This window comes from Amblyraja radiata, chromosome 25 (genome assembly GCF_010909765.2).
Source record: "Amblyraja radiata isolate CabotCenter1 chromosome 25, sAmbRad1.1.pri, whole genome shotgun sequence".
NCBI lineage: Eukaryota > Metazoa > Chordata > Chondrichthyes > Rajiformes > Rajidae > Amblyraja > Amblyraja radiata.
Genome location: NC_045980.1, coordinates 2,344,539 through 2,365,064, shown reverse-complemented (window position 1 = coordinate 2,365,064; position 20,526 = coordinate 2,344,539). Strand labels below are relative to the sequence as shown.

At 45.9% G+C, this 20,526-nt stretch overlaps 1 protein-coding gene across 1 annotated transcript in view; it reads right to left on the bottom strand.

Moving 5' to 3' along the window:
- The window catches only part of xbp1 (X-box binding protein 1), a 28,619-nt gene extending 17,761 nt beyond the window's left edge, over positions 1-10,858 (bottom strand). The window contains 1 exon segment of the mRNA XM_033043095.1: positions 10,845-10,858. The gene's annotated coding sequence lies outside the window, so the exon portion shown is untranslated.
- Positions 10,859-20,526: the final 9,668 nt, after the last annotated feature.

Here is a 20,526-nt window from a genome sequence, read left to right as displayed (position 1 = left end):
ATTCGTAGTTGGGATCGAACCCGAGGCTCCGGCGCTGTAAGGTAGTAACTCTACTGCTGTGTCACTGTGCCCCTCCAAATACCAGCACAGACTTGGTGGGCCAATTGGCCCCCCTTTTATGCGCTAAGAGATATAATCTCAAATAAAGGACAACATCTCTGGCAGTGCAGATTTCTGCTGATTATGCACCAAAAAAAACAGACCCGATTGGGATCTATGTCTTTGGAGTAAGGCTAGGAACTACAACCTTCTGGCTTAGAACATAATTAAATAAATCTTTCATTAGAGAAGGTAATATGTAACCCAAAGGAGGGATAATATGTAGCATCACCCCGCGACATGGTCATGAGTGGTCGCCGAAAGAGCCGTACCTTTTTCTGGTCACCGCTGGATTTTGAACATTTTGAACATTTTCGGCAACCTGCTGCGACTATGACGGGTGCCGGCAAACCGCTGAAAAAATCACATAAGTGGGACAGGCCCTTAAAGTGCTGGCAAATCCTGGGGTTTATACACCCACCAATTAGTTATCCAGTTGCCAGGAGTACAGCTTTAATGATTCCATCCTTAATCAGCAGGTTAGAGAGCTCACGGAACAGCTGAAACCATCACTTTTGCTGATTCTATGCAACCATGCTTCAATGGTTTCTTATTGCAGAGTTGGAAACCCATTTCGGTGGGCAGTGGACTGAGCCGACCTGTTTCCCATCAGGAGAGGGTGAAATATTGCCAGGTTGTTCATATCCACTCCATCTTAATTGCTTCACACAATCCTGGCGCAGGTTAACGCACACCTCACCCTGCTGTGCTCCTCGTTTCAGTAGCTGCATGGAATCAGTTTGAGGAAAATAGAGCCATTTAATAAGACTTTGTTAGTTGATAGCAAAATCATACACTTCTGGAACTGCGTGGCACAGGGAAACAGCTAGTCGGTCTGCTGCCTGACAGTTCGCGGGTCCTGACATCAGCTGAGGCCTCTGTGGAGGTATATTTTCCCTCTATCTCTGAATCACCCTCTGGGTCTCCAGTTTCTTCTCATATTTCAAAGAGATGCGTGTTGCTGGATTATTTGGCCACTGTGAATTGCCCTTGGTGTACAGATGAATGTTGAAATCTGAGGGAAGTTGAAATGAATCTGGGGAGAATAGGCGAGAGGGAAAATGAATGGAAAATGGGATTATGCTGTGAGCTGAAATAAACCAAAATGGCACCCTTCCATGGCTTATGGAAACGGGGAAATAAAAGAAGATTGAAGTAAACCATTAGTTCAATCTTAGGGGAATATGGATAGGAGATGTTTTGGGTTGGGACCTTCTTCAGATTATACGGGTGGGGGGGGGGGGGGGGGGGGGGGGAGGATAGGCAGAAAGCTGGAGGAGTGGAGGAGCAGGACAAAGCCGGGCAGGTGATAGGCTAACACAGGTGAGGAGCAGATGGTTGGATAAAGGCCAGAGATGGAAAGACAGAGGGTGTGAGAGAAATGGATTGAATAGTTGCAAATTGTGAAGCTGGAGGAAGGAATGTATTGATTCGTACGGGTGTCAGGGGTTATAATAATAATAATAATAATAATAATAATAATAATAACTTTATTTATAAAGCACTTTAAACAACTACAGTTGCCACAAAGTGCTGTACATGAGAAATCATGAACAAAAAGCTATTACAAACAATTAAAAACCATTAAAAACCGTAAAACGAAGGACTATAAAAAACACACTAAAAATTAAAAGACATTAAAAGCACTAAAAACAGGGGGGCAGGCAGGAGAATGGGGGGAAGGCAGGAGAATGGGGTTAGAAGGGAGATATAGATCAGCCATGATTGAATGGTAAAGTAGACGTGATGTGCCGAATGGCCTAATTCTGCTCCTAACACCTATAAACTTATGACTGTAGGGGAGGGAGAGGGGTGAAATTGGTGTGAATCCAGGTGGGGCACAGGGGGAAGGGGCAGGGTGTTATATGAGGGTGGGTTATGTGGTTACCTAAAATTGGAGAATTCAATGTTCGTACCATTGGGTTGTAAGCCACCCATGTGGAATATGTCCAACCCTGGTCATAAACATGTACTGAGAATAACACAAAGAAGTTCTCTTCCACAGCACTATATCAGTGTCAGCACTGCTGCTCTTATTGTTGTCACTCCTCCAGTTCCGCCCCTAGCAGATTCACAAACATGCCTGAATATATGAGTAGGAGAGAACTGCAGATGCTGGTTTAAATCGGAGGTAAACACAAAATGCTATAGTAACTCAGCAGGACAGGCAGCATCTCTGGAGAGAAGGACTGGGATACGTTTTGGGTCGAGACCCTTCTTCAGATGCCTGTTGCCAGCCCTGATTTGTCCTGCCTCTTTTCGTTTTCCAGTTTTTCTCCTCGCTAAAATCAGTCTGAAGAAGGGTCGCAACCCGAAACATCACGTATCTATTTTCACCAGAGATGCTGCCTGGCCTGCTGAGTTATTCAATTATTTTGTGTCTATCTTAGGTATAAACCAGCATCTGCAGTTCCATTTCATTACAGCAATGGTGATGATATGAGGCCTACGAAGCCATTTGCAAGCACCTCCACAAAGTATACCTGTAGTCTCTGAAAATAGACACAAAATGCAGGAGTAACTCAGCGGGACAGGCAGCATATGGTGGCCGACTAGGAAAAGGGGAGATGCAGCGAGACCTGGGTGTCATGGTACACCAGTCATTGAAAGTCATTGAAAGTAGGCATGCAGGTGCAGCAGGCAGTGAAGAAAGCGAATGGTATGTTAGCTTTCATAGCAAAAGGGGTTGGACAGGCTAGATGCAGGAAGATTGCTCCCGATGTTGGGGAATTCCAGGACAAGGGGTCACAGCTTAAGGATAAGGGGGAAATCCTTTAAAACCGAGATGAGAAGAACTTTTTTCACACAGAGAGTGGTGAATCTCTGGAACTCTCTGCCACAGAGGGTAGTCGAGGCCAGTTCATTGGCTATATTTAAGAGGGAGTTAGATGTGGCTCTTGTGGCTAAGGGGATCAGAGGGTATGGAGAGAAGGCAGGTACGGGATACTGAGTTGGATGATCAGCCATGATCATATTGAATGGCGGTGCAGGCTCGAAGGGCCGAATGGCCTACTCCTGCACCTAATTTCTATGTTTCTATGTTTCTATGTTTCTATATCTGGATAGAAGGAATGGGTGATGTTTCGGGTCGAGACCCTTCTTCAGTCTGATTCGTCGTCTCTTTTCGCTTCCAGTTTTTTTTCCCCATTCTCCCTACTACAATCAGTCTGAACAATGGTCTCGACCCGAAACGTCACCCATTCCTTCTCTCCAGAGATGCTGCCTGTCCCGCTGAGTTACTCCAGCATTTTGTGTCTATCTTCAGTGTAAACCAGCACCTGCAGTTCCTTCCTACACTGTAGTCTCTGTTCTGAGCAATTACACCATTTCACCATCTTACAAACATGTTCTCCGTTTAGAGATAATTGTGCCTGAATGTTGTTAATCATTTAATTAATCCATTCTGGAAAGAACAGGGAAAGGAAGGAGAATATAAAAGGGAGCCTGAGTTTACTTATTTCATTATCAATTACTCAGTACAACTCCACCCTTCCCCTGCAAGTCCCACCCAATATCACCACGTCTATACCAACTCCTTGTAACCAATTGATTACATTTGAATGTAATCTTCCCAGTCCAAAACGTAGCCATTGGCACCCACATGGGCCCCAGCTATGCCTGCCTCTTTATGGGATACGTTGACCAACCCCTGTTCCAGACGTACACTGGCCCTATCCCCAAACTCTATCTCTGCTACATGGACTTCATCAACTTCACCACCAATTTTCAACCTGCACTTTACATGGACGATCTCAGACACTTCCCTCCCCTTTCTTGATCTCAGTCTCCATTACAGGAGATACTATCAACTGACATCTACTACAAACCCACTGACTCCCACAGCTATCTCGACTAAACTTCTTCCCACCCTGCTTCCTGCAAAGACTCTATCCCCTACTCCCAATTCCTCTGTCTACACCGCATCTGCGCCCAAGTTGAGGTGTTCCATACCAGGGTATCCGAGATGTCCTCATTCTTTAGGGAACGCGTGTTCCCCTCTTCCATCATAGATGAGGCCCTCACTCGTGTCTCCTTAGTACCCTGCAGCTCCGTCCTTGCTCCCCCTCTCCCTAGTTGCAACAGAGACAGTCCACCTAATCCTTATCTTGCACCCCATCAGCTGTCACATACATAATCTTTCGAAATTTCCACCACCTCCAACGGGATCCAACCACTATTCCCATTTTCCCATCTCCACCCTTTTCTGCCTTCTTCAGAGACCGTTCCCTCTGCAACTCCCTGGTTAACTCATCCCTTCCCACCCTTACCACCCCTTCCCCAGGTACCTTCCCCTGCAACCGCAGGAGATGCAACACCTGTCCCTATACCTCCCCCCTCGACTCTGTCCACGGACCCCGACAGTCCTTTCAGGTTAGGCAGAGGTTCACTTGCACCTCCTCCAACCTCATCTACCGTATCCTTTGTTCATGATGTTCATGATACATCGGCGACACCAAACGCAGACTGGGCGATCGTTTCGCGAAACACCTTCGCTCAGTCCACCTGAACCTACCTGATCTCCCGGTTGTTAAACACTTTAATTCTCCTTCCCATTCCCACACAGACCTTTCTGTCCTAGGTCTCCTCCATTGTCAGAGTGAGGCTAAATGCAAATTGGAGGAACAGCATCTCATATTTCACTTGGCAGCTTACAACCCAGTGGTATGAATATTGATTTCTCTCAGAAGGTACACAAAATTGCTGGGGAAACTCAGCGGGTGCAGCAGCATCTATGGAGCGAAGGAAATAGGCGACGTTTCGGGCCGAAACCCTTCTTCAGACTGATGGGGGGTGGGGGGCGGGGAGAAAGAAGGAAAAGGGGAGGAGGAGGAGGAGCCCGAGGGCGGGCGGATGGGAGGGTGGGAGGAGACAGCTAGAGGGTTAAGGAAGGGGAGGAGACAGCAAGGGCTAGCAAAATTGGGAGAATTCAATGTTAATGCCATACGGACGCAAGGTCCCCAGACGGAATATGAAGTGCTGTTCCTCCAATTTCCGCTGTTGCTCACTGGCAATGGAGGAGACCCAGGACAGAGAGGTCGGATTGGGAATGGGAGGGGGAGTTGAAGTGCTGAGCCACCGGGAGTTCAGGTAGGTTATTGCGGACTGAGCGGAGGTGTTCGGCGAAACGATCGCCCAACCTACGCTTGGTCTCCCCGATGTAAATCAGCTGACATCTAGAGCAGCGGATGCAGTAGATGAGGTTGGAGGAGATACAGGTGAACCTTTGTCGCACCTGGAACGACTGCACCGGCATTGATTTCTCTCACTTCAGGTTGCCCTGGCATTCCCTCTCACTCTATCCCTCCCCCACCCAAGTCGCAGCAGCTTCTCATTTTCACCCAACAAACAGCCAACAATGGCCTGTTGCCTTATCATCGTTACTTTTTTGCATATCTTTAATTCATTGTTCTTTATCTCTCCACATCATCACCTATATCTCTCGTTTCCCTTATCCCTAACCAGTCTGAAGAAGGTTCTCAACCCAAAACATCACCCATTACTTCTCTCCAGAGATGCTGCCTGTCCCGCCAAGTTACTCCAGCATTTTGTGTCCATCTATATTGGATTCCTGACAGATATGAAACTGAGTATTTACTGCTAACTCTGCAACAACTATTGGGTTTCGGCCCGAAATGTTGCCTATTTCCTTCGCTCCATAGATGCTGCTGCACCCTCTGAGTTTCTCCAGCAATTTTGTCTATCTTCGATTTTCCAGCATCTGCAGTTCCTTATTAAAAACTATTGGATTAATGGTTTGATAAACAACCTGTTCTATGCCAAACAAAGTCAATTTACTCAGAAAGCACCACTTATTTAAAAACAGAGGAAAGTAGCCTCAGGAACTTATCTAATAATGACGCAATAACTTCCCAGAAAATTACAGTGAATGGAGGATAGTTATGTATTGATTATATGCCTAAAACCAGTTTCATTCAATGTCATTGTCAAGCTTGCTTGACAGGGTTTTAACCAAATATTTTGTAGCATGGCCAGTATGTAAATTGGCATATCTGTAAATGGGACTTGTCAATCCACAACTTTGTGCTCAGCCTCTCTGCCCTCATATATATTCCTGAGTCCCATTGCTCTGCAACCGAAAGCTGCCTTTGTCTTAGCTTCTGAGAAACCCACTCTAACCCCTTTCACCTTTGCAACTCTCTCCTTCAAGAAACTCATTCAACTCCACCTCTTTGAAATGAATTAATATCTCTTCAGTGACAACATTCTTTTGATAACACCATCTTGGGCCACTGTACTACGGTGAAACCACAATTTACATGCACTGCACACACGTCTTTGGTGTCTCCTCAGCTGCATGTAAAAGATCCAATGGCATTATGCAAAGAATGGAGTAGCTCTCTCTGGTGTTCTGCCAAATAGATGAACGTCAAACAACATTAATAACACGATCAAATTATCACAATCTCGTCGCAATTTGTGGAATGTTGCAAAACATGGTCGTTTAGATGAAAGTAGTTTGTGCCACACTGAGTTCGTTAAATGCACGTCTTTCATTTCTAACCCCCTCTCCCCTTCACTCTATCCGTTGCTCTTTATTTCTCTATCATAATTCAGAGATAAGATTGTTACCAATTGAACCAGGCTGTCTTAGTGCATCAGAGAGAAAAGAAGCAGAAATGAAGAGCCAGTAAAATCAGTGCAGTAAAAACACCAATAATTTGTGATATGAATGAATGAATGAATGAATGAATGAATGAATGAATGAATGAATGAAAACTTTATTGTCATTCAGATATACACCTAGACACAGTGCACCTTGAACGAAATTTTGTTGCATTTGACTCTCCAATCAGGTAAATAGTAAAGGTAAAAGTGCTAGGTGCGTCCATAAAAATGCCTCATGTGCATGGTTCTGTAAAATAAATATATATAATCTCAGTAATGCCCCATGATCGTACATTAACTTGCAGCCTGCCCGCTGCAAGTTATGAAGCCGAACCTTAGAAAACTTACCGCTATCCCTAACGAGAGTCAAAGCAGCCGCAGCCAACCAGGGCGCCGCCATCTTCCCATCATTATTTAGAAACCTCCATTGCCTTGAATGAAGGTAGACAAAGGTGCTGGAGAAACTCAGCGGGTGCGGCAGCATCTATGGAGCGAAGGCGTAATCTGCCATGAGCAAAGTGAATTTGTCCCCTGTCCATAGATGCTGCCTCACCCGCTGAGTTCCTATAGCACTTTTGTCTACCTTTGTCCCATGGGCTGATCATACAAATGATGGGTAGATGATGTTGAGACCAATGTTATGGGAGCCTGGCTTCAGCTCATTTTTTAAATGTCAAAAATATACATTATTCATAATATATACAATAAATACAATTGGGTCACGCCTTTCCCTACATTCATTTTACAATCATTGCGTACATTCGCTTACAAATATGTCCTCCTTCAACAATGCAAAGTGTTTGAGAGGCTGTTACACAGGCCCAGTGTCCAACACGACAGCATCTTAGGCTGCAGTCCTTCACAACAAAGCCTTTGTGATGGTTGCACTGAGCTTCAATGCATCCCTCCCCATGTAGTTTAGTTTAGTTTAGTTTAGCTTAGTTTAGAGCTACCGCTCGTAAACAGGCCCTTCGGCCCACCAAGTCTATGCAGACCAGCAATCCCCGCACATTAACACTATCCAACACACAACGGGGACAATTTACACTGATGCCAAACTAATTAACCTACAAACCTGTACGTCTTTGGAGTGTGGGAGGAAACCGGAGGCTGTAAGGCAGCAACTCTACCACTGCGCCACCGTGCTGCCCTTTCCACACTTTGGAAATGTGCCAGTCGGCAGCATTTGCTTGTGTACAAGTCCTAACATTGGAAGACCAACATGTTCCTTGAATATCAAAGTGTGTCATTCACCGTGTTAGCACTCCAGCAGCCGTTGACGTTTGTCTCAGTATGGGATGGTTATAGGTACATACTTAATTTGCTCTTTGATCACAAGCACAGGGCTGAATGATCAGGAGTGTTATAATGGTTTATGATCAGTGAACTTTCTGATGGGGTGAGTGATGTAGCCTCAAATCTGAATCGGGAAAGACAAGAGATGCTGATAAACAAAATGTCGGAGATTTTGCTTGTGAAATAAAAGATGAGCTCTTCTTCAGAGATCAGAAGTCACAAAGAACCAATTTAAAAACTCTGTTTATCTCCTGACACAAACCCAAAGAAACTTCACTTGGGCCAGAAAATGTTCCCTTGGCGCCAATTTGCAACACCTGAGGTCTTCAGTAAACAATGTTAATGCATCAGATTTGTTCAGGCACTTGATAGACTTTCTGTTGTTGAGAGAAGTTTGCAAGCATAACTGAGTGGTTAGTTACAGTATTTGATCTTTGAATGGTGCCTTGCAGTTTTGGGGGGGGGGCTACAATGTCTACTTTGACACCAGTTCAAAGGTCACCTAATCTTTCAAGAATTCATAAGTTCATAAATTCATGTGATAGGAGCAGAATTAGGCCATTCAGCCCATCAAGTCTACTCCGCCATTCAATCATGGCTGATCTATCTCTCCCTCCTAACCCCATTCTCCTGCCTTCTCCCCAAAACCCCCGACACCCGAATGCATCCTTTATTTTTCCACTTTAAGGCTTTAAAGAGCTGAGGCATCTGTGGAGCAGCAGGAACTCTGGGAATAACAATGGGGACTTGTGTGATGAAATAAGGGGATATAGGTTTAGGGTTATTACTGTTATGTGTATTGAGGTACAGTGAAAAGCTGTGTTTTGCATGCTATCCTGTCAAATCAGAAAATACCATCAAGAAAACTCAAGTACAATAGTTGTTGGAAGGAACTGCAGATGCTGGTTTACACCGAACATAGACACAAAAAGCTGGAGTAACTCAGTAGATCAGACCAAAGATCCTATAGCGGTCTTTGGATCAGACAGTACCTCTGGAGAAAAGGAACGTGTGATGTTTCGGTTCTGTAGAAGGGTCTCGACCACGAAACGTCACCTATTCCTCTTCTCCAGAGATGCTGCTTTAACCGCTGAGTTAGTCCAGCTTTTTGTGTCTTCACTCAAGTAGAATGGGTATAGATTTACAGGTAGAAAAGTGATTCGGAAAGGGTAGGGCAACTGTTTTAGATGACAATAGATCCCCTTCTGGGAACAGCGTGCAAAAAGTCACCGCGCTTTGACATAACTGTTTAAATTCAACATTATTACTGGTTTTCTGTAAGTTATTGTACATTTTATTCAGTTGATTCATTGATCACATCACTGACCATTAAAAAGATGTAATTTTATTCTTCCCTTACATGTAATTGTCCCATTCCCCTGGGCAGGATCCGTGCCTCCAGAGTTTGCTAATCCCCTGCGTTTAGCTGCTTGCTGTGAACGGTGGGAACGTTCACTGATGAGGTATGACGCAGCTGTTGTGGACAGATTGCAACAGTTCTCTGCAGCCTCCCTGAGGTCTGGGAGGATTCAAATGCTATCTCTGACTCACTTATTGCTCAGAGCTTTGGATTTGCTTCTGACAGTGGGATATTAACTCTTGCTGAACCACTGCAAAGAAACATCTTTGAGACAAGCGCTGCAACTGTGCTGCTCACAGAATGTCTGTCATGTAACAAGTCACACCACCTCCAGTGTCAGGGTGAGGCCCAGCACAAATTGGAGGAACAGCACCTCATATTTTGCTTGGGCAGCGTACACCCCAGCGGTATGAACATTGACTTTTCTAACTTCAAGCAGCCCTTGCTTTCCCTCTCTGTCCATCCCTCCCCCTTGTCAGTTATCCGATCAGTCTGACTGTCCCCGATTACATTTTATCTGTTTGCTTTGTTGTCACCTTCTCCAAGCTAACAATGAAGAAGGGTTTCGGCCCGAAACGTCGCCTATTTCCTTCGCTCCATAGATGCTGCTGCACCCGCTGAGTTTCTCCAGCAATTTTGTGTACCTTCGATCTTCCAGCATCTGCAGTTCCTTCTTGAACACAATGATCTATCCCACATTTTCCGTGATCTGTATCTCGTTTGATGTCTCATTTTCGCACCTTGCCCTTCCTTATCTCTGTGTCTCCCTCTCCCCTGACTCTCAGTCTGAAGAAGGGTCTCGACCCAAAACGTCACCCATTCCTTCCATCGAAGGATGCTGCCTGCCCCGCTGAGTTACTCCAGCATTTTGTGTCTACCACCTCCAACTTAGAGGTTACATGTTACATGTAAAACCCATTGAATGCAAAGCTCTGGATAAAGTGCAGTTCCAGCTGGTGGATTTATGCATTGGAAGTTTGAACACAAACTGTGAAGGAGCATAACAAGAAAATAGGTGTGGTTGTGGGGAGGTTGGCACCAACATGGCAAGCTGTGGTCATCTCCTGTGTTGAACAGAGAGGTTGGCACCAACATGGCAAGCTAAGTGGTCACCTCACATTGCTTTGATAACGATATTACAGGATAACTTTCCTTTGACTTCTTTTACTTTGGATTTTCCATTGTCAATATTATTGATTCATTGCAAACTGCAGTAAAGGAGGAGGCCATTTGGCCCATCATGTCCATGTCAGGTTTTAAGCAAATACCTTTGGTCACTAGCCCTGCAAGCAATGATTCTTAAAATGCTTGTTCTTAGATATTGTGAGGGCTTCATCTCCACCACTATTTTAGGCACTGTGTTTCAGACCTTATCACTCCCGGAGAAATAACATTTTTTACCATAACTTCTGAATTAACCTCAGTTACATTTTGGCCTGGTCCATCATGGTCTGGTCCATCATGGTCTGGTTTGGTCTGGTCCATCATGGTCTGGTTTGGCCTGGTCCATCATGGTCTGGTTTGGCTCAGCCACCAAGCAGGATATCCGGAGGCTGCAATGAATCGTCCGATCAGCTGAGAAGGTTATTGGCTGCAACCTTCCCTCCATTGACGGACTGTGCACTGCAAGGGCCAGGATGTGAGCAGGTAAGATCATCTCTGACCCCTCTCACCCTGACCACACATAAAAGCTGCCACAGCCAGACATAAAAATAACTTTTTTCCATCAATAACCAAAAATCTGTAACCTCCTTTTGCTCTGGTATTTAATTTAATTCACATGTTTAATCAACAATGTTTTATTATCAATGTTTAATGTTTTATGTGTCATTCCTAACTGTCACTGTATGTCATGTTGTCACTTGTGGGTGGAGCAACAAGGCAAATTCCTTGTATAAGAATACTTGGTCAATAAACTTATTCATTCATTCATTCATTCATTCATTTTCAATTCTTTCTCGGTTAAGGAAAATAAGTTGTTTCTCTTGTCATGTCCAACCACTTATAATATCCAACTCATATCCTACTCCAACTCTTTCATCAGCAGCATAATATGACAATGCATTCACCTGAATCTTGATTATTCATGCTGTGAGATAAATGTAACAACAATGGATAAATATGCATGTAAATGCATATGCGCATTGTTGCTCCAAATGTGACTTCAGATCAACCATGCATTTGAAGATCACACATGGCACAAGATATAAATTGGTTGATTAGTTTAGTTTAGAGATACAGATTGAAAACAGGCACTTCGGTCAACCGTCCGTGCCGACCAGTGATCCCTGCATAATTAACACTATCCTACACACACTGGGGACAATCTACAATTTTACCGAAGCCAAATAACCTACAAATTTGTACATCCTCGGAGTGTGTGAGGAAACCAGTGCACCTGGAGAAAACCCACGCAGGTCACGGAAAGAACGTACAAACTCCGTGCAGACAGCACCCATGGTCAGGATCGAACATGGGTCTCTGGTGCTGTAAGGCAGCAAGTTCAAGTTCAAGTGAGTTTATTGTCATGTGTCCCTGATAGGACAATGAAATTCTTGCTTTGCTTCAGAACACAGAATATAGTAGGCATTTACCACAAAACGGATCAGTGTGTCCATATACCATAATATAAATATATACACACATGAATAAATAAACTGATAAAGTGCAAATAACAGATAATGGGTTATTAATAATCAGAGGTACACAAAAAAGCTGGAGAAACTGGGTGCAGCAGCATCTATGGAGCGAAGGAAAAAGGCAACGTTTCGGGCCGAAACCCTTCTTCAGACTGATCGGAGGTGGGGGGGCGGGGAGAAGAAAGGAAAAAGGAGGAGGAGCCCGAAGGCTGGGGGATGGGAGGAGACAGCAGGAGGGCTGAGGAAGGGGAGGAGGCAGCAAGGACTAACAAAATTGGGAGAATTCAATGTTCATGCCCCCAGGATGCAGACTCCCCAAGCGGAATATGAGGTGCTGTTCCTCCAATTTCCGGTGTTGCTCCCTCTGGCCATGGTTGAGACCCAGGACAGAGAGGTCGGATACGGAGTGGGAGGGGGAGTTGAAGTGCTGAGCCACCGGGAGGTCAGGATGGTTATTGCGGACCGAGCGGAGGTGTTCGGCGAAACGATCGCCCAACCTCCGCTTGGTCTCACCAATATAGATCTGCTGACATCTAGAGCAGCGGATACAATAGATGAGGTTGGAGGAGATGCAGGTAAACCTCTGTCGCACCTGGAACAACTGCTTGGGTCCTTGAATGGAGTCGAGGGGGGAAGTAAAGGGACAAGTGTTGCAAAGGAAAGTGCCCGGGGAGGGGGTGGTGCGGGAGGGAAGGGAAGAATTGACAAGACAGTTGCGGAGGGAGCGGTCTTTGTGGAAGGCAGATATGGGGGGAGATGGGAAGATGTGGCGAGTGGTGGGGTCACGTTTGAGGTGGCGAAACTGACGGAGGATTACTTGTTGTATGTGACGGCTGGTGGGTGAAAGGTGAGGACTAGGGGGACTCTGCCCTTGTTGCGCGTGGTGGGATGGGGAGAGAGAGCAGTGTTGCGGGGTATGGAAGAGACCCTAGTGCGAGCCTCATCTATGGTGGAGGAGGGGAACCCCCGTTCCCTGAAGAATGAAGACATTTCAGATGCCCTGGCGTGGAACACCTCATCCTGGGAGCAGATGCGGCGTAGACTGAGGAATTGGGAGTAGGGGATGGAGTCCTTACAGGAAGCAGGGTGGGAAGAAGTGTAGTCCAGATAGCCATAGGAATCAGTAGATTTATAGTGGATGTCGGTCAGAAGTCTATCACCTGCAATGGAGATAGTGAGGTCAAGGAATGGTAGGGAAGTGTCGGAAATGGTCCAGGTGTATTTGAGTGCCGGATGGAAGTTAGTAGTGAAGTGGATGAAGTCAGTCAGTTGTGTGTGGGTGCAGGAGGTTGCACCAAAGCAGTCGTCGATGTAACGGAGGTAGAGACCGGGGATGGGGCCTTGGTACGTATTGAACAAGGATTGCTCGACGTAACCGACAAAGAGGCAGGCGTAGCTGGGGCCCATGCGTGTGCCCATAGCTACGCCTTGTGTTTGAAGGAAATGGGAGGAGTCAAACGTGAAGTTATTGAGGGTAAGGACCAGCTCCGCTATGCGGAGGAGAGTGTCAGTGGCTGGGTATAGGTTGCTTCTCTGGTCGAGGAAGAACCGGAGGGCTTTGAGACCATCCTGGTGGGGGATGGAGGTGTAGAGTGACGTCCATGGTGAAGATGAGGAGGTGAGGGCCTAGAGAATGGAATGCCCGGATTCCACGCATTCTCCGCGCATTCCATTCTCTAGGCCCTCTCTTCCATACCCCGCAACACTGCTCTCTCTCCCCATCCCCCCACTCGCAACAAGGGCAGAGTCCCCCTAGTCCTCACCTTTCACCCCACCAGCCGTCACATACATCAAGTAATCCACCGTCAATTTCCGCCACCTCCAACGTGACCCCACCACTCGCCACACCTTACCATCTCCCCCCATATCTGCCTTCCGCAAAGACCGCTCCCTCCATAACTCCCTTGTCAATTCTTCCCTTCCCTCCCGCTCCACCCCTTCCCCGGGCACTTTCCCTTACAACCGCAAGAAATGCAACACTTGTCCGCAATAACCATCCTGTCCTCCCGGTGGCTCAGCACTTCAACTCCCCCTCCCACTCCGTATCCGACGGCTCTGTCCTGGGTCTCCTCCATGGCCAGAGTGAGCAACACCGGAAATTGGAGGAACAGCACCTCATATTCCACTTGGGGAGTCTGCATCCTGGAGGCATGAACATTGAATTCTCCCAATTTTGTTAGTCCTTGCTGCCTAGTCCCCTTCCTCAGACCTCCTGCTGTCTCCTCCCATCCCCCAGCCTTCGGGCTCCTCCTTTTTCCTTTCTTCTCCCCGCCCCCCCACCCCCGATCAGTCTGAAGAAGGGTTTCGGCTCGAAACGTTGCCTTTTTCCTTCGCTCCATAGATGCTGCTGCACCCGCTGAGTTTCTCCAGCTTTTTTGTCTACCTTCGATTTTCCAGCATCTGCAGTTCCTTCTTAAACACAATTAATAATCAGAGTTTTGTCCGAGCCAGGTTTAAAAGCCTGATGGCTGTGGGGATGTAGCTATTCCTGAACCAGGTTGTTGCAGCTCTACTGCTGCACCACCATGCTGCTGCAATGTGATGGAGATCTTCTCTAACCACAGGAGAAGTTCCATGCAGTCCTACAGAAAGAAAGCTCCATTGTTAGCACAAAGTTTAGTTTGTAAACAACTCTATATGATCATTGGTCTTAAGGGGTGCCAGCAAAGACTTACATTCACCCCAGTATTTCCCTTGCGTGTCATCCTGGGAAACCCTATCTCATTGGAGCCATTAGCTACATTGACAAAACTACTTCCAATAACAAACAGGTTATCAAATGAGAATTTATGTCATAAGGTCATAAGGGATAGGAGTAGATTAGTAAGATTAAACGAGAACTTACCAGTTTGAAGTTTGATCTTTATTTTATGAGGAGGAACGTTGAGGGAATACGTGAAGAACCCCGCCAGGACGCATGCGTGTCATTCTTCAAAGCAGCGGTGTGAAATCACAGATAACTGTAATGACTAAACATAGTAAGATTAGAGAAGAGATACCAGTTCAGGATATGATCAAGGGTGGGAGCAGAGGGCACGTATTCCCTCAACGTTCCTCCTCATAAAATAAAGATCAAACTTCAAACTGGTAAGTTCTCGTTTAAACTTACTATTTTACTTCGGAGTCACGTGAGTGACTACGTGAAGATTTTAAAGCTCTGTGATTTCATGCCGTGGAACGAGTCCATGCATCACATCTGCCTTGATTATGGGGAGAATAGAGTTAACATCATTAGACATCAATATAATATTGAAACCCAATGGTAAAAATATTAACACCAATTATTGCCCCTATTTATGGGGTAAATTATATTACAGAACTTAAGTTGTTTCTGCAAATGTTCCAGGTTCAATGACTGGTTTGTTATAAAGTCGTTGGAAAGTTTCCTCCGTTGACCATCCTGCTGTCTTGAGGATTTGGTCCATAGGTACGTCCAACTTCATAGCTGCCGATGTAGCTGCAGCCCTGGTGGAGTGTGATTTAAAATGCTAGTGAGCACTCCAGCCTTAGTTAGGACCTGTTTTAGCCATCTAGTGATGGTCTGGTCTGTCACTGTTTAGAGTGGCTGTTAGTAGCTGATTAAAGTGACATTTTTTCCCTCTGATGATCTTAGCATTCTTCATATATGATAGTATGTGTGTTACAATACAGAGACGACCATCTGTAGGGTAGGCCCTGAATTCTGTTTTTTTTTTTTTTTTTTACGCCTGCTGACCCCTGTCTGTTCTGTATGACTATCACATTGATGTGAAAAGTAAAATTTCCAGATGAAATAATCATGTTGTCCAACCTTATTTTCTGTAGTGACTGGACCCTTTGTACCGTGACCAAGGCCATCAGCATGACTGTTTTCATAGTCAGTTTCTGTAGGGACAGAGCTGAAGACCAGTTTGTTAACATGGTCAGTACAATGCTCCCATCCCATATTTGGGAGTACCTGGTTCTTGGGGATTAATATTAAACTGCCCCTCATGAGTTAGGTTGCCAGGGTGTGTCCCAACAGAATGCCGCTCTGTTCCTTGCGACAGGTATGTTGACAGAGCACTTCTGGCGCAGTTGATGGTACTATGACTGAGCCTCTCATCGTAATGGAGGCTTGCCAGGAATTCCAGAACAGACGGGATGTTCATAGATCTGTGGGTGATGATTATAGTTTGTGACAGTACTCCCATTCTTGATGACACCAAGTACTGATTTAGGTGGGCTGTCTGTGGCCCGCTGAAATAATGCCGCATTCGGTTCGTCAGTCCCAGGTGTAGAAGAGGTGCTTTCCACTCTAAATTAATAGGTTTATATATAATTGTGACATGGGTAACTCCCCTTGTTGCGGGAAGAACCAGTAAGTTAGGTCTATGATGGATGGTGATGTATGGTTCTAAAACCATGTTGATGTCACCAGGACCCATGGTTGAGTAGGCCAATCAGGTATTATCAAAATACGAGACGCGGAGTCTATAGTTTCTTCCTAAATACCCGACTGATGAGGCGGAGGGATGCATAAATGATCCCCCAAGCAGCCAAGATGCATCTGAACCACTGCCCCAGGTTCTGGTTCCCAAGACATAATTTGATAACTGGTAAGAGTATGGATGTGAATAGGTCGTCATCTGGTGTTCCATACCGTGCTGTTCCAGCAATACATATTTTATCCAACATCCATACAGTGTTTCTAGTCTTAGCGTGACCTGTTGTCTGCCACTAAATGCAGTTCCCTGGTAAGTTGGTAGCTGATATCCAAATTCTATCTGGATACACTATTGCCAAATAGTGTTGGCCAGATAGTCATATGAGGTCGATACGTTCCTACCCATATGGTTGACATATGCTACCACGGTGGTGTAGTCAATATGTAGTCTAACATACTGGTGATATAACCCAGAACAATATGACTTAAAGCCAAGGCATGCACTACCCCCCCAGGTATATATGCCCAGCGTTAGTAATGATGCTCCTGTACATTCCATCTCCCTCCCCACAGCTGGAGATGGATTTAGTAGCATCCCAATCCAAGGCCCATGAGACGGGTAACTGTTAATGTTTGGATTGGAACAATGCCTTATGTTATGTCTCCACCATTTTTGTACCATAGTGGCCTCTGTTGGTAGCTTCATAGGTCTGTCAGAATGAACCCCCCATAAATTTAGAGTGACGCATGATTGCGCTCAGTAACTTGATTATGTAATGGTCCGATTTATATGGCTGGAACACAGCCACTAATGCCAATCCTACTACCAGTCTGATGGATAGTTTAGTTTCCTGCAAGCCTCCATAAAGGCTGCAACCTTTTCTTTCGGCAAAGTCCCTTGACATGAGAACTGAATTAATGGTGAACCCCAGATAATCCATTTTTTGTTGAAGGTGTTAATTAGACTTAACTGGATGGATGATAAATCCCAGTTCTTCAAACAATTGTTTTGTGGCTGTTTTGCCAACAATAAATATGTCATCTAGATATGCCATTACCATGAGTTTTAGTTTTTGCAGTAATGCTAGGACTGATTTCAAATTTTTTGTGAATAATCTGGGCTGCTGTAAGTCCATAAGGTAGTGCCCTGTCTACCCAGAGCTGACCCATCCAGTTAAATTTTAAATAACATCTGTGGTCAACTCTTATGGGTACTGTATTGTAAGCATCTTTTAACATTGATGCTCGCCATGTAGTAGTCTTTGGAAATCAATTGCTTTGCAGTGACAAAGGTTCCCATCTTGAATGAATATATTGTACAAAGGTATTTAAAGTAGTCAATCGATGATGATGCGGCCACCACCATATTCTTTGATTTTATAAGATATTGGACACGAATTCCTGTGATTCGTGTTGGGTTTGTTCAATTACTCCTTTTTATATAGCCGCTGTAGTTCAGCATGTGCTTAGGATTTCCCTATGCTTGTGAGCATGAACATTCGGTTCGGTACATGCTGTACTGGAGGTTATGTTTTTGTATATTCTATGATATAACCCTGGTCCCTGCATCCAAATAATATCGTTTCTCCCCCAACTTTCGTGCTTCCTTAATTCTAAAGGAACCAGACGCACCTATCACCACTGTTGTTGGGTTTGTGTTGAAAGGCTTGCGCATTTTCCAGGACGGTCGGTCTGGGCTATGGCCTAAAATACCGATGTTGGGTGTTCCTGGTTTAGCACTTGCTCCGGTTGCGTTGCCCGGCTGGGGTCCGTAGGGGTTCTGCTTTTATGAGCCCCAGTGATTTCGCCTCTTCATCAAGTTCTTTGACTCGTTTTGGTAAGTCCCCTCCAATATGGTTTGGAGGTTCCAGGTTTACAGAGGCCGGGAATTTGGGGTCTAAAGCTGGTTGGATAGTACTTCCCCTGATGTTCGACTCATATTGTGATTAGCAGAGTAAAGCCAGTGCATCTAGGTGGTCTAGGGTCATGTTTTGCTCCTTAATGTGCGGGCAAAAGCTGTAATCGCTGCCATTAGGACTTGTAGGACTTTCTGATTTGTTAAGTCCCTGGTTCTAATAGATGCCCCTACATGTTTCCAGATGCACTGGTTTACTCTGGGAACATTTAGCTACTTGCAGTTCCCTGGAGGTAAATGTCGTGCCATGGTGTCTGATAGTGCCAGTGCCTGCAGTTGGTTAAATGACATATAGTCAATGCTTACCCCGATTTTCGGCTCCAGGTCTTGGCCAGTTTAGCCTGATTGGATAAACTGGGACACCATGTCCAGCATGTTTTCTTTCACCCCAGGCATACTGGGGGTATGTTGATCCTTGCCTCCTTCAGGGTCAGACCAGGGTGGATCCTCCGTGCTCTCCTCTGATGAGAGAGAAACACTGTGCAGCCCCACAAGGGGTACTGCTGTGGGGCTTATTAGTTGCCCACTGTGGCTTTGCCACTTTGGAGTATTTTCACTCTGCAGCCCCACAAGGGGTACTGCTCCTGCAGCCGGTCCAACCGGCTCCAATGCTCTCGGGCACTGGCCGCTCCCGGCTGCTCGTTATCCTGCATGCTGCAGCCGCTACAACCGACCCCGGTGCTCACGGGCACTGGTCGCTCGCGGCTGCTTAAGTTCTCCTGCAGCCGCTCAAACCGACCCCCATGCACACGGGCACTGGTCGCTCGCGGCTGCATAGTTCCCCGCTCCCAGCCGCTCAAACCGGCTCCCGTGCGCACGGGCACTGGCCGCTCGCGGCTATTCAGAGTCGGACTCCTCGGAGTCAACGACTCTGTTAGTTGCTTACCTCTCCCGACCGGCCGGGGCCGGCGCGGGAGCGAAGTCGGGAGCGAAAGTCGGGCACAGCTGTTCCCATTACGGGAGATTGCGTGCCTTTGGCTGCTGCTGCCGGCTGCCCGCAACTCCGCGGTTCTCCCCCCGCCAGCTTTCCCGCAGCCTTCGTGGATCCGGTCCACGTCTCCACCTAAAAGGTAAGTGGAAGGAACGCAGAGTCTCCTTCCCTGCTGTTCCCGGCTTTCAAATTTTGCCGCTAGGGGAACGTCGTTCCCCCCGCTGTGACTTGTTGCAATGCGTGTAGCGCTATGACACGCATGCGTCCTGGTGGGGTTCTTCACGTAGTCACTCACGTGACTCCGAAGTAAAATTAGGCCCGTCGGCCCATCAAGTTTGCTATTCAATCATAGCTGATCTATCTTTCCCTTCTAACCCATTCGCCTGCCTTCACCCCATAACCTCTGCCACCGGTTTGAATGAAGAAATTTCCCTTATTAGATGGGAGTGTTTAAAAAGAAAATGTGATGCTCAAAAAAACCCTTTATGGCAATAAATCATTCCCCAATGTTCCAGCACAATTGTTCAACTGCTATCTAACTGTTTAAGAAGGAACTGCAGATGCTGGAAAATCGAAGGTAGACAAAAATGCAGGAGAAACTCAGCGGGTGCAGCAGCATCTATGGAGCGAAGGAAATAGGCAACATTTCGGGCCAAAACCCTTCTTCAGACGTTTTGGCCCGAAATGTTGCCTATTTCCTTCGCTCCATAGATGCGGCTGCACCCGCTGAGTTTCTCCTGCATTTTTGTGTACCTGCTATCTAACTGAGCCTTGTTGTGGAAAATAATGCTGCAGATTTTAGACAGTACTAGTGCAGCAGATAATGTTTGTTAAAAAAAACACAGTTAACAGGAAAAAAGTACCAAATATGACCGTGATATTGATGACTACCTTTGTGATTGTACGTAGTAAGCTATACTAGATCCAGTGTAGACAGCCCCTGGGGTTTTTTAATGGTTTCATTCTGTCCATAAGCTGACTTCCATGAATCACAAACATCTATTTTTTTCACACCTTACCCTTCCATATCTTTCTCCCTCTCCCCTGACTCTCAATCTGAAGAAGGGTCTCGACCCAAAACATCATCCATTCCTTTTATCCTGAGATTTTGTGTCTATCTTCAGTGTCTATCCCCCCAACGTCTGCAGTTCCTTCCTACACATATCTATTTTTTATAGCTACCCATAGTTAAACCAATGTACTGCATCTGTCATTACTGAATACCATGAAAAGTTGTTATTATTATTATTGTTA